General features: G+C 37.0%; 1 pseudogene; it reads right to left on the reverse strand.

Annotated features, from left to right (window-relative positions):
* Positions 1–2,875: 2,875 nt before the first annotated feature.
* Positions 2,876–12,649, reverse strand: part of LOC116630294 — a 104,219-nt pseudogene continuing 94,445 nt past the window's right edge.

Raw genomic sequence — 12,649 nt, forward strand, 5'->3', positions numbered from 1 at the left:
ATAAAAGAGAGGAGTCTTGTTTCAGACAAGACTAAAGAGAGATAAAAACCAAATGTAATGTATGAACACTGACTAGATTGTGCATAGGAAAAAATATATTGCTTAAGTCTCTGGGGGATGCCATCCATGGAGGTCACAGACAGATAGTACTAGGTTATACAATAGGGTTTATTGAGTGAAAGGTTTAAAACAGAAACATTAGCAGAGAACCCAGGCAGGATAACCAGCATTGTGGATAATTTTGTGGGATCCCCTACTCTGATCTTGCACCCTGGGGATTGTAGGAGAAACTGTAGGACCCAACTACTAGGAATCTGACTGTGACAGAGAAGTGGGGAGGGGATTGCAACAACCAGCAGTGGATCTTGGCAGGCCAAGTTCACACTTGCAGTGCCCACATAGTAATCCCAATCAGCAGCTTTGCTCATCTGCAAAACCAAGTTGGGGTTACTCTGACCAGGAAATTCACTGGGTTACAGATCTGCCTGAACAGATACTCAAGTGGGTTTTGCCAGCTCTAGGGTCCAGTTTGCCTGCAGTCAGGCAAGGTGTTGAGTCACAGCCTCACACGCTGTGGCTAGTGCTGTACAACCCCCTCTGACTAGAAGGGGTACTGACAACTCCTGAAAGCTATGAGCCCAGTGATGCTCAAGCTGAGAGGCAGGTGAGCAGAGCTGATTATCCTCAAAGCAAAGTCAGTACTGGGCAGGGAGCCTTCCCATACTATGCACAGGCAGGGGAATTAATTCATAGCCAAGGCTGAGGGTAGCTCCTGGCCCCTCCCAACCAGAGAGTTTGTTTGGGAAATTGACAGTAGCCTGAAGAGGCCCTCCAGCTCCTACACAGAAAAGGGTGTTGAGACATTGTCCCACCCCCTGTGGAGGGTGTCTTCCAGCTCCATCTAAACAGAAGGGCTAGTGAAAATGCCTGAAAGCTATGCAGCTCAGCAGTACTCAAGCAAAAAGGATAGACAGACCTAATAGTTTGCAGAGCAAAGCCAGTGGCCATCCCCCAGTGAACTGTACAGGCCCTGGGCCCTGTCCTACTCTTCTTTCAGGGCAGGGAAGATAATTCATAGCCCCATCTATTACTGAATATGGTACCTGGTCTCAACCATCTAGTAAGGCTGCCCAAAGAATTGAGGCAACCACAGAGCTCATCCTATAGCCTCACTTGGTAGGAAACAAAGCCAGTAATCCCATCTAGCAGCCAGTGACACACATTCCATCCCTGTTTTCAGAGCTTGAACAGTTGCCTCGCCCAAAAATAGACCATAATAGGAGGCCCTACTTTCCAAGGACATTACCAGCAGACACACTCAAAAACCCAAACTGAGCAGACTGATGAAGAACTGTCTCTGTCAAAGCAACTTGTAAAGTCTAGAAAAAAAGCCCCATTACTCAAATGTACAGATAGCAATGTAAGAAATTAAGGAAAATTAGGTAAACATGAAGCCACCAAAGGAAACTAATCAAGTTCCAATAACTGACCCTAAAGAAATGGACATCTAATAAACTGTCAGAGAATTCAGAAAAATCCTCTTAAGGAAGTATAGCAAACTACAAGAAAACACAGATAACTGAACAAAATTTTTTTAAAAATGCATAAAAAATGAAAAGTTGACAAAACAATAGCAACTATCAAAAAACAAAAACAAACAAACAAAAAATAAAACATAAATCTTAGAGTTGAAAAATGCAAAAACTGAACAGAAGAATTCAATAGTTTCAAAAGCAGGCCAGACCATGCAGAAGAAAGAATCAGTGACCCAGAGGATAGAATATTGGAAATTACACAGTCAGAGGAGCAAAAAGGAAAAAAAAAAAAAGAATGAAAACATATGAAGAATACCTATGGGAATTATAAAACACAATGAAAAGAAACAACATATGCATTATGGAAATTCTAGAGAAAAAAAAAAGAGAGAGAGGAAGGGACAGAAAGTATATTTAAAGCAATAATGGCTGAAATCTTCCCAAACCTGAAGAGAGATGAGCATCCAGATCCAGAAAGCCCAAATGATTCCAAATAACTTGAACCCAAATAGGGCTACACTGAGACACATTATAATTAAATTGTCAAAAGTCAAAGACAAAACATTTTAAAAGCAGTAAGATAAGAGAGAAGTTACATACAAGGGAATCCCTGCACAACTACAGATAGATTTCTCAACAGAAACTTTTCAGGCCAGAAGAGAAAGGAATGACATATTCAAAATATTGAAAGAAAATAGCTGTCAATCAAGAATTTTATACCTGGCAAAGTGGTCCTTCAGAAACAAAGGAGGGATAATAAAGACTTTCCCAAACAAACAAAAGCTGAGAACGTTCATTACCACTAGACCTGCCTTACAAGAAATGTTAAAGGGAGTTCTTTAAGTTGAAGTAAAATAATGCTAATTAACATCATCAAAACAGGGGTGCCTGGGTGATTCAGTCAGTTAAGCATCCAACTCTTGATTTTGGCTCATGTCATGATCCCGGGGTCCTGGAATCGAGTCCCACATAGGGCTCTTTGCTCAGCAGGGAGCCTGTTTCCCCCTCTGCCTGCTGTTCCCCCTTTCTTGTGCTCTCTCTTTCCCTCTCTCTGACAAATAAATAAATAAAATCTTTAAAAAAATGTAAATTGTAACAGCAATAACCTAAAATGTGAGAGGAAGAAGTAAAAGTGTAAAATGATAATTCTATTGAAGTTAGGTTGTTATCATTTTAAAATAGAGTGTTACAAGTGTTTAAGTTTTTTTTTTTTTTTTCAGTTTGAAGATCACAGTTTATCTTTCTATAATTAAATTAGGAGAAAAAAATGAAGAACCCACTGGTATCAGGAAGGAGCAAGAGTCTTCTAGGGTCTGGCATTTGATGAGATAGATAGTCACCTACTGTGCATTTCCATTGTTTTTCCATGGCAGAACATACAGTAGAGACTTGGGAATGCACATGCCTGAAGCCAGGTTACTCTTATTTCCACAACTCTGTTGCTTGCAGGGCTATTGTTGACAGAGTAGTTGGCTGTGCCCCAGACCAATGGGGTGCTAGTCTGTTGCCACAGATCTTTATCTCAGTCTTCATCACAAGGAGGGCACTGCCATGTGCTCTCAGCCAGAGTCTCTTGTCCAAGGTTCCTGGTTTGGTTGACAACATCCTGCTCAATACAACTTTCATCACCACAGCTTGAGATATAATGACTGATTTTGGCCCAAGGAACCTGATGGCAAGCATTAAAGGGACAAGTAGCCAATTTGTAACATCAAGATGATTCTTTCTGTACTTGATAAGGTGATAAGGAAACCTGCAGACCCTGATCTGGTGTTTTTTATTATGGGGGCATTGTAATAGCCTTTAGGGTCCAGGGAATTGATATAAGTTTCTTTGATGTTGGAAATGAAGGAGCTGAATCCAAGTGTTCAGTGGAGACATGCTCTCCCCACAGTCACCTTCTCCCCACATCTGCACCCCAGCAATGCTCACGTCCAGCCTAAGATATTTTATATAAGCCTCGTGATAACCACAAGAAAAATCTTTTGATAATTACTCAAAAGACCATGATAAAGAAGTCAAAGCACACTGATATCAAAATATATTAAAACACATAAAAAAGACAGCAGTATAAGAAGCAAGGAACAATGGATCTACAAAACAAGCAGAAAACAATGAAAAAGGGCAATAGTAAATCTTACCTATCGATAATTACTTTAAATGTAAACAGATCAAATTATCAATTCAAAAGATATAGAATAGCTGAAAGAATAAAAAAAAGCAAGATCTAACAATATTCTGCCTATAAGAGACTCACTTTAGCCGTAAAGACACATAAACTGAAAATGAAGGAATAGAAAAAGAAATTTCAAGCAAATAGTAACCAACAAAATGCAGGAGTAAACTGTATGTGTATCAAACAAAATAGACTTTAAACTAAAAATGGTATAAACAGAAAAGGAAGGTGATTATATAATGATAAAGGGATCAATACATCAAGAAGATATAATATTTACAAATATTTATGTGCCCAACATCAGAGCACCTAAATATATAAAGCAAAAACTAAAAGAGCCTAAAGGAGAGATAAATAATGATATAATAATAGTTGGATACTTTAATACCCCACACTCAACAATTATCAAGAGATAATCAACAAGCAAACAACAGATTTGAACAATACCTTAGACCAAATGGACCTAATGGACACATATAGAACATGTTATCTAACAACAGCATAATACACATTTTTTTCAAGCATATATGGAACATTTTCTAGGATAGACCATATGTTAGGCCACAAAACAAATCTTAGATAATTGAAGAAGATTGAAATCATGCCAAGTATCTTCTCTGACCACAATGGCATGAAACTAAAAATCAATGAGAGGAGGAAAACTGGAAAATGTACAAACTCATGAGAATTAAACAACGTTCTCCTGTGCAACCAATGGATCAAAGAAGAAATAAAAAAAGTTTCTTGAAACAAACAAATATGGAAACACAACTTGCCACAATTTATGGGATGCAGTAAAAGCAGTTCTAAGGAAGAAGTTTATAATAATAAACCTCTAAACAACCTAGTGATGCCTTAAGAAGCCAGGAAAAGAACAAAGTGAACCCAAATTTAACAGAAGAAAGGAAATAATAAATATTAGGAAAGAATTAAATGAAACAGAGAACAGAAAAACAATAGAAATGATTGACCAAATAAAGAGTTTGTTCTTTGAGAAGGTAAAGAACCCTTAGCTAGACTAACCAAGTAAAACAAAACAAAACAAAACAAAAACAAAGGACCCAAATCAACAAAATTATAAATAAAAAGATCAAAATATGCCAACAATCTGGACAGCCTAGAAGAAATGGAAAAATTCTTAGAAACATACTACTTACCATGACTAAATCAGGAAGAAATAGAAAATGTGAATATATATTTCTTCCTATTAAGGAGGTTGAATCAATAATCAAAAATCTCCCAATTAAGAAAAACCAGGACCAAATGGCTTCCCTGGTAAATTTTACAAGTTAAAGAACAATAAACATCAATCCTTCTCAAACCCCTCCAAAAAATAAAAGAGAAAGAACACTTCTAAACTCATTTTACAAGAACTGCATTATTCTGATACCAAAACCAGAAAAGGACACTACTAAAAAAACAAAAACAAAAACAACAGTAACACCAACAACAAAAATATAAACCTGCAGACCATTTGTTATTCCTGATGCATAAAGATGAAAAAATTCTTAATGAAATATGAACAAATCAAATTCAGCGGGAAATTAAAAGGATCATTCACCATGACCAAGTGGGATTTATCCTTGTGATGCAAAGATGGTTCAACATATGCAAACCCATCAATGTGATATTAATAGGATGAAGAAAATAATCATATGATTACATCAAAAGACTCAGAAAAAGCATTCAATGAAATTCAACATCCATTCATGATAAAAACTCCTAAAAAACTGGGCATAGAAGGAACATATCTCAACATAATAAAGGCTATATATGATAAGCTGACAGCATCATACTCAATAGTGAAAGAATAAAAACTTTTCTTTTATGATCAAGGATAAGACAAGGGTTCCCACACTTAGCACTCCTGTTCAACATAGCACTGGAAGTCCTAGCTAGAGCAGTCAGGCAAGTAAAAGAAATAAGAGGTATCAGAATTATAAAGGAAAGTAAAATTGCCTGCATTTGAAGATGACATGATTTTATATACAGAAAATCCTAAAGTCTCAACTCAAAAACTTTTAGATCTGTGAGGGGTGGGAAGGATGGGGTGGCTGGGTGATAGATATTGGGGAGGGTATGTACTATGGTGAGCGCTGTGAATTGTGTAAGACTGCTGAATCACAGACCTGTACCTCTGAAACAAATAATACATTATATGTTTTAAAAAAAAAGAAGAAGAAGATAGCAGGAAGGGAAAAATGAGGGGGGGGGGCAATCGGAGGGGGAGACGAGCCATGAGAGACTATGGACTCTGAGAAACAACCTGAGGGTTCTAGAGGGGAGGGGGTTGGGAGAATGGGTTAGCCTGGTGATGGGTATTAAAGAGGGCATGTACTGAATGGAGCACTGGGTGTTACACGCAAACAACGAATCATGGAACACTACATCAAAAATTAATGATGTAATGTATGGTGATTAACATAACATAATAAAATTTTTTAAAAAAGAGAAAAAAACTTTTAGATCTAATCAATGAATTCAGTAAATCTGCAAGATACAAAATTAACACAAAAATCACTGGCATTTCTATACACTAACATTGAAATTTCTGAAAAAGAAATGAAATCAATCCCATCTACAACAGCATCAGAAAGGATAAAATACTGGGGCACCTGGGTGGCTCAGTTGTTAAGCGTCTGCCTTCAGCTCAGGTCATGATCCCAGAGTCCTGGGATCAAGCTCCATGTTGAGCTCCCTTCTCTGCGGGAAGGCTGCTTCTCCCTCTCCCACTCCCCCTGCTTGTGTTCCCTCTCTGGCTGTCTCTCTCTCTGTCAAATAAATAAAAGCATTTAAAAAAAGGATAAAATACTTAGGAATAAATTTAAATGAGGAGGTAAAAGATCTCTATGCTGAAAACTATAAGACACTGATGTAAGAAACTGAAGAAGATGCAAATAAATGAAAAGGTGCCCCATGTTCATGAATTGAAAGAATTAATGTTGTTAAAATGTGAATATTTCCAAAAGCCATCTATAGATTCAATGCAATCTCTATCAAGATTCCAATGGCATTTAACTGGATATTCACATGTAAAAGAATGAAGCTGGACCCATACATTACATCACTCACAAAAAAATAACTTGAAATGGATAAAAGGTCTTAAATATAAGACCTGAAACCATTAAACTCCTAGAAGAAACTGCTAGAAGAAAACAGGAACAAAGCTCCCTGGCATGGGTCTTGGTAATAATTTTTTGTATAAAATACCAAAAGCACAAGCAATAAAAAATAAACAAGTGGGATTGCATCAAACTAAAAACTTCTGCACAGCAAAAAATACTATCAAAAAAGTGAAAAGACAATCTACAAAATAAGAAACATTATTTGCAAACCATGTATCTGGTAAGGGTTAATATCCAAAAAATACAATGAACTCATACCAACTCAATACCAAAAAAACAAAACAAAACCATAAAAACAATTTAAAGTATGGGCAAAGGACTCAAAGAAATATTTCTCCAAATAAAATATATGTAAGGCCAGCAGTTATGAAAAGATGCTCAACATCACTAGTCACCAGAGAAACACAAATTAAAACCACAGTGGCTATTAGAATGGTCATCACCAAAAAGACAAGAGATAACAAATGCTGATGTGGATGTGGAGAAAAGGGAACCCTCCGGCACTGCTGGTGGGATTGTAAATTGGTACGGCTACTATGGAAGACAGTATGGAGGATCCTCAAAAAGATTAAATATTAGAACTCCATATGATCCAGCAATTTCATTTTGGGAATATATCCAAAGGTATCAAAAACACTAACTTGAAAAGGTATTATTTACAATAGCCAAGACATGAAAACAACCAATCAAAGTGTTTATCAATGAATGAATGGATAAAAAAGTTGTGGTATATATATTCAATGGGATATTATCCAGCCATAAGAGATGAGGACATCCTACCGTTTGTGACAACACAAACGGAACTTGAAGGTATTAGGGTAAGTGAAATAAGTTAGAGAAAGACAAATAACTGTATGATATCACTTCTATGTGGAATCTAAAAAACAAAAACAAAAGACAGAAAAAAAAACCTGAATTCATAGAAAAAGAGATCAGACTTGTGGTTACCAAAGGCAGGGAGTAGAGGGAGGGAGAATCAGAGAAAGATGATCAAAATGCACAAGCCTGCAGTTGCAAGATAAATAAGTACTGGGATGTAATGTACTACATAATGACTATAGCTAATATCACTGTATAATATATAGGAAAGTTGTTAACAGAGTAAATCATCAGAAGGAGATGAATCATCATCTAAGAATTATCATAAGGAGAAATTTTTCCTTTATTCTTCTCTTCTTTCTTTTCTTTATATTGTATCTGTATAAGAAAATGGATGTTAGCTGAACCCATTGTGATAATCATTTCACAATACCTGCAAATCAATCATCATGTTGTATACATTAAACTTATATGGTGATGTATGTCAGTTATTTCTCAAGAAAACTGGGGCAAAAGGGAAAAATTTTTCTTAAGAGAATAGATGTTGGTATCACAGAGACCTGTTTTGACTATGTCTTTGACATTAACTGTTCAAAGCTGTATATATTATTTAACATCTGCACTTGAGTTTCCTAATCTGTAAAACATATAGCATTTTTATTGTGTTTGGGAATAGTAAATGAACATATGTATCTAAAATGTTTGGTACAGAGCAAACCTTCAACAAATGCTCATTTTCTACAAAACAACTCCCCCAAGCTAATCTGCCAATACTGTATCTTTCTTTACAAAAACAGTCTCTTAATAATGGTGGTGAAAATTAATTTTCCAATCACATCTATAACTAAATTTTCTTCCAAAATAGTCTGGCTACAAACATGGGTATGACTCTTCTTTTTAATCATGAAAAAACAAAGAACTTGATTGAGGTGATCATTTAGGTCACAAAATTCTAATATTGTTTAATTTTAATATTTTTTCCTAAAGAAGAATCTGTCTTTTCAAATATAATGAGCATTAATATATGGTTCACATAAATCTGGCACAGCATTAATCTGTTTAAAATTTTAGGATTTTTTTGTTATTATTCTTCAAAGAGATAACTGATTAGATTGCAATTAAATGGAAACAGGAACAAGATTATGAAACTCACTAAAATGCATGGTGAGAAAATGAAGAGACTACTAACACAGTCTAATCAAATGAGGGATCCTCCTCACAGATAAGCCAAGCAAAGGGGTGTCAGAGGCACTGTTCCCTCTGTTTGCAACACATTAATTAAGGTTTGAAGTCACTGGGTTTACAACCTTCTTAAATCCTACATCTAAGATTTCTCAATATGCATTTGACCCCATTCCTCCAAAAAAAGATTTAAAATAAGTCCCAGCTCCTGAGGTGAAATGCCATTCTTTATTTAATTTCATTACTCTTTGTCAGTTTTGGTTGTTTTTTGTTTGTTTGTTTGTTTTGTTTTGTTTGTTTTGTTTTTGTATGGCTGTGTTTGAACAGTATACTGATACCTCTGCTACTCATCTTTCTGTGCCCCATGGTATGGAGAGTGTCTTGACATTATGATTTAAGATTATTTTTCGATATTGTTAAAAAATAGATTTCCATTTAGAGACACTTGAGAGATGCAAAACAAAAAGAATGAAATAAAAAATACACCCTTAAACGCTCTTTGTCTGATCTTTCTAGACAATCTGGGAGCTGTAATACCTCAACATGGCCTTCTAACCTAAACAAGACAAGTCTATTTGGAGTTCCAACCACCTCACAGCTACCAACCTGAGAAGTGCATGCATAAAGGAAGATAGGAAAGCGGTGCTTTGCAAGCATGCATTTTTCCTTCAAGATACATTCCCTTTTTCATTAGTTTCCACATCCTCTAGAGAAAAAATGGGAGAAAGTCAAACACAATATTTGATTCAAGTTTAAACCCATAAATTTGTCAGTTTGAATTGCTGCTTTCTTTCCAAAGGCATTTAAAACAATTTACTTTTCATATTGGCCACAAGCTAAATATGATCTCAGCTTCCTTAAAAAGGGACTCTGTCAAGGCTGGGAGAATGTGGGTATGTGGCTCCCCCCAGCGGCCACTGGGAATGTCAGCACAGTTCAGAGAGACGGAGAAAGTGATGCTTTGAATTACCGGTGGCCAAAGCCCACTGTCCAATCTTCTTCACCACCTGGTAACAGCTGGTGTGTATGTAAAGATGACATGAAAAACGGATGGAGCTCAAATCCAGGAGGACTTCCCTTGTATAGAAAATCAATTTAAAGTAACAAAAGTACCAAGATAAAATTTCCAAGAACTTCTGAATCTTAAATAACACAGCTAAACTTTAGGGAGAAGAGATGGCCAAGGAGAAGATAGGAGCAAGGCTTTATTCCACATAGCATTTCATTTAATAGTTTAACAGTTTCAGATTTAGAAAAGTAGAAAGAAAAACTATAACACCAGGGGACAAACTAATACCAGAATATTCCCAAGCTGACAAGTGGGTGGAGTGAAAACTGACACAATAAAAAAAATTTTAACGTACTGAATGTATTCCAGCTGAGAGCCCACAATATCAGCAACTCCCAGAGGTCCCAGGCAGACACTCAGAGATTCACTGCATCAGAATTTCTGGGCCTTGGCCCAGGTTTCAACCATATCCCACATACAACATTGCCTTGACTCTCTTGAGGGTTCAACCTTCAGAGCAGCCTCTAAATTCAAAGCACAGCTTCTGAGAAGGGAAAATGCTTTGGAATAGAGATGGGAAGATATATCTGCCTTTCACATTTATAAGCCTCCATATTCGGCAGCGCCGGTGAGCCCACAAGCACTGCACACAGACAATTCACAACCACGGTGACTGCTCAGATAAGAACTGGGAGGGAGGTTAGGCTAACCCCTCCTACCAACAAGCCTGACTCACCGATTCTGAGAGCTCATCCCACCTCTTAAATGTGTCTCCTTCGCTAATTCATGCATAGAACCCCTCCTTACCTTTGTCCCTTTTCTGGTTTGCTTTCTTCTTCTATTTTTTTACCTCTACCTGGCCTCTCTCCTTAACACAGCCACCTCTACCTCCAAATACTGTTCTTTTCTGGATCCACAGCCTGACTACTCTCTCTTGACTTTTATTTCCCTTAATCTTCATCTAATGAACTTTCGTCAGCCTCCCGTTATTACTAACATGTGAAGCAATCTGTTAAGGGATAAATTACTGAAGAGTTTCTGCTACAGTGCATTACAGAGTCATAGAGCTTAGAGCCCCAAAGGGTCTCAAAATACAACGTGGCAGAGCCTTCAGCTTACAGGCTGTTAAGGTGCCTCTTTGAATTTTTCAGATACTGAAATTGAGGCTTAAAGCAAGTAAGTGTCTTGCCCACTGATAATTACCTGGAATTTGCAGCTTCGTAAGACATAATATTTCCCATTATAAATACCACCTCTTACACATAACAACATGGAAAAAGTTGTGAGAAAAGGGTTAGGTTTTTTTGTACTCGTTGAGCATTGTCACTTGAATAAAAAGCCACCTGACAACACTTACACTTGAATCCCAGTATTAGAAACAACCCACTTTTTAATTATAACGATTTTGTCTTTTACACTCTTCCTTTTTTTTTCTTCACTTCAATATGAATAATTAGCCCTTTTTTAGATAAATGAGTCTTCTCTGGTTATTGCGTATGAACACAAATATGTTCTCATTTTAAGGTATATTGTTTTCACCCGCCAGGTGTCATTAAAAATTGCATCTGCAAAAAGCCTACCTCGTGGTTTTTTATGTTTTGTTTTGCCCATGAAGGTTAATTGCAGTTCTGCTACCATAGCTTCCTCACTGCTGTGGAGTTAACCATGGGTTTGCTGTGCTGGGAAAGGTTTAGCAAAGGTCTGGAATGCAAAACAATGGTAACAATAAATACCAATTAGACCCAAGTCCTCTGCTCCCGCTGCCTGCACAGGTTGAAGGGGCAGACCCAGCTTTTGACTTCAGTGAGACTGGACTCTCCTAAAGCCACTGAAGAGGCTGGAGACCTGTTTCCAAGACAACTTTTAGATCACAGGTTTTCCTGCCTGATTAATATGATAACGTGGAGGTGCAAGTGAGTAGCATCTCAGCCCTCTACTTTCTCAAAATAGCTTCTCGCCAGGGCTTGCAATTGTACCCGGCCTTAATTAACCAGTTAGGAGTATAAGTGACATGTGCATCTGTCATCTGAAGTTTATTTTGTCACAGGCTAAAAATATGAGAAACTGAAATGGGGACTTGGTTGTAGGACAAAGAACATCTAAAGCAAAGTAAAAACATATACTTTCCAATTTTGACAGACTTACGCATTTCTCACCTGTCTTGTATATTTCCCTTTTTTTTAATTATTTGTTTTCTAAAATAGAATAAAAAATATAGGTAGAGTTATCTAAGAACATAAATATGGAGAGATATATAAGCTATTCTATCACATCAGGAAGATGGGATTCCCTTTAAAACACTCCGTTATTTAAATTAAACCGAAAATTGCTAGTAATTTAACAAAATCATTGAAATAGTGACACAAATACTAGCTACAGTGACCTCTAGTGTTCTAATGGCTAAACAATCAACAGTTATAATAGGTGCTTGCCCCATTCGTTGTGATTAACAAACATCAAATCAAATTAGTAATTTCTGAAAATAAAAGAGATCTCACCAGTAAGTCTTACTTTACTGGTTACCATCTCCTTGAAAAGAATATAACAATAAAATTTGGGGCACTTGGGTGGCTCAGTCGGTTAAGCGTCTGCCTTCAGTTCAGGTCATGATCCCAGAGTCCTGGGATCGAGCCCCGTATCGGGCTCCCTGCTCAGTGGGAATCCTGTTTCTCCTTCTCCGTCTCTCAGCTCATGCTCGCTCTCGTCCTCTCACTCATTCTCTCTCTCAAATAAATAAATCTTTTTTTAAAAAAGAATATAACAGGGGCGCCTGGGTGGCTCAGTCATTAAGCGTCTGCCTTTG

The sequence above is a fragment of the Phoca vitulina genome, unplaced genomic scaffold (assembly GCF_004348235.1).
Source record: "Phoca vitulina isolate PV1807 unplaced genomic scaffold, GSC_HSeal_1.0 scaffold3, whole genome shotgun sequence".
NCBI lineage: Eukaryota > Metazoa > Chordata > Mammalia > Carnivora > Phocidae > Phoca > Phoca vitulina.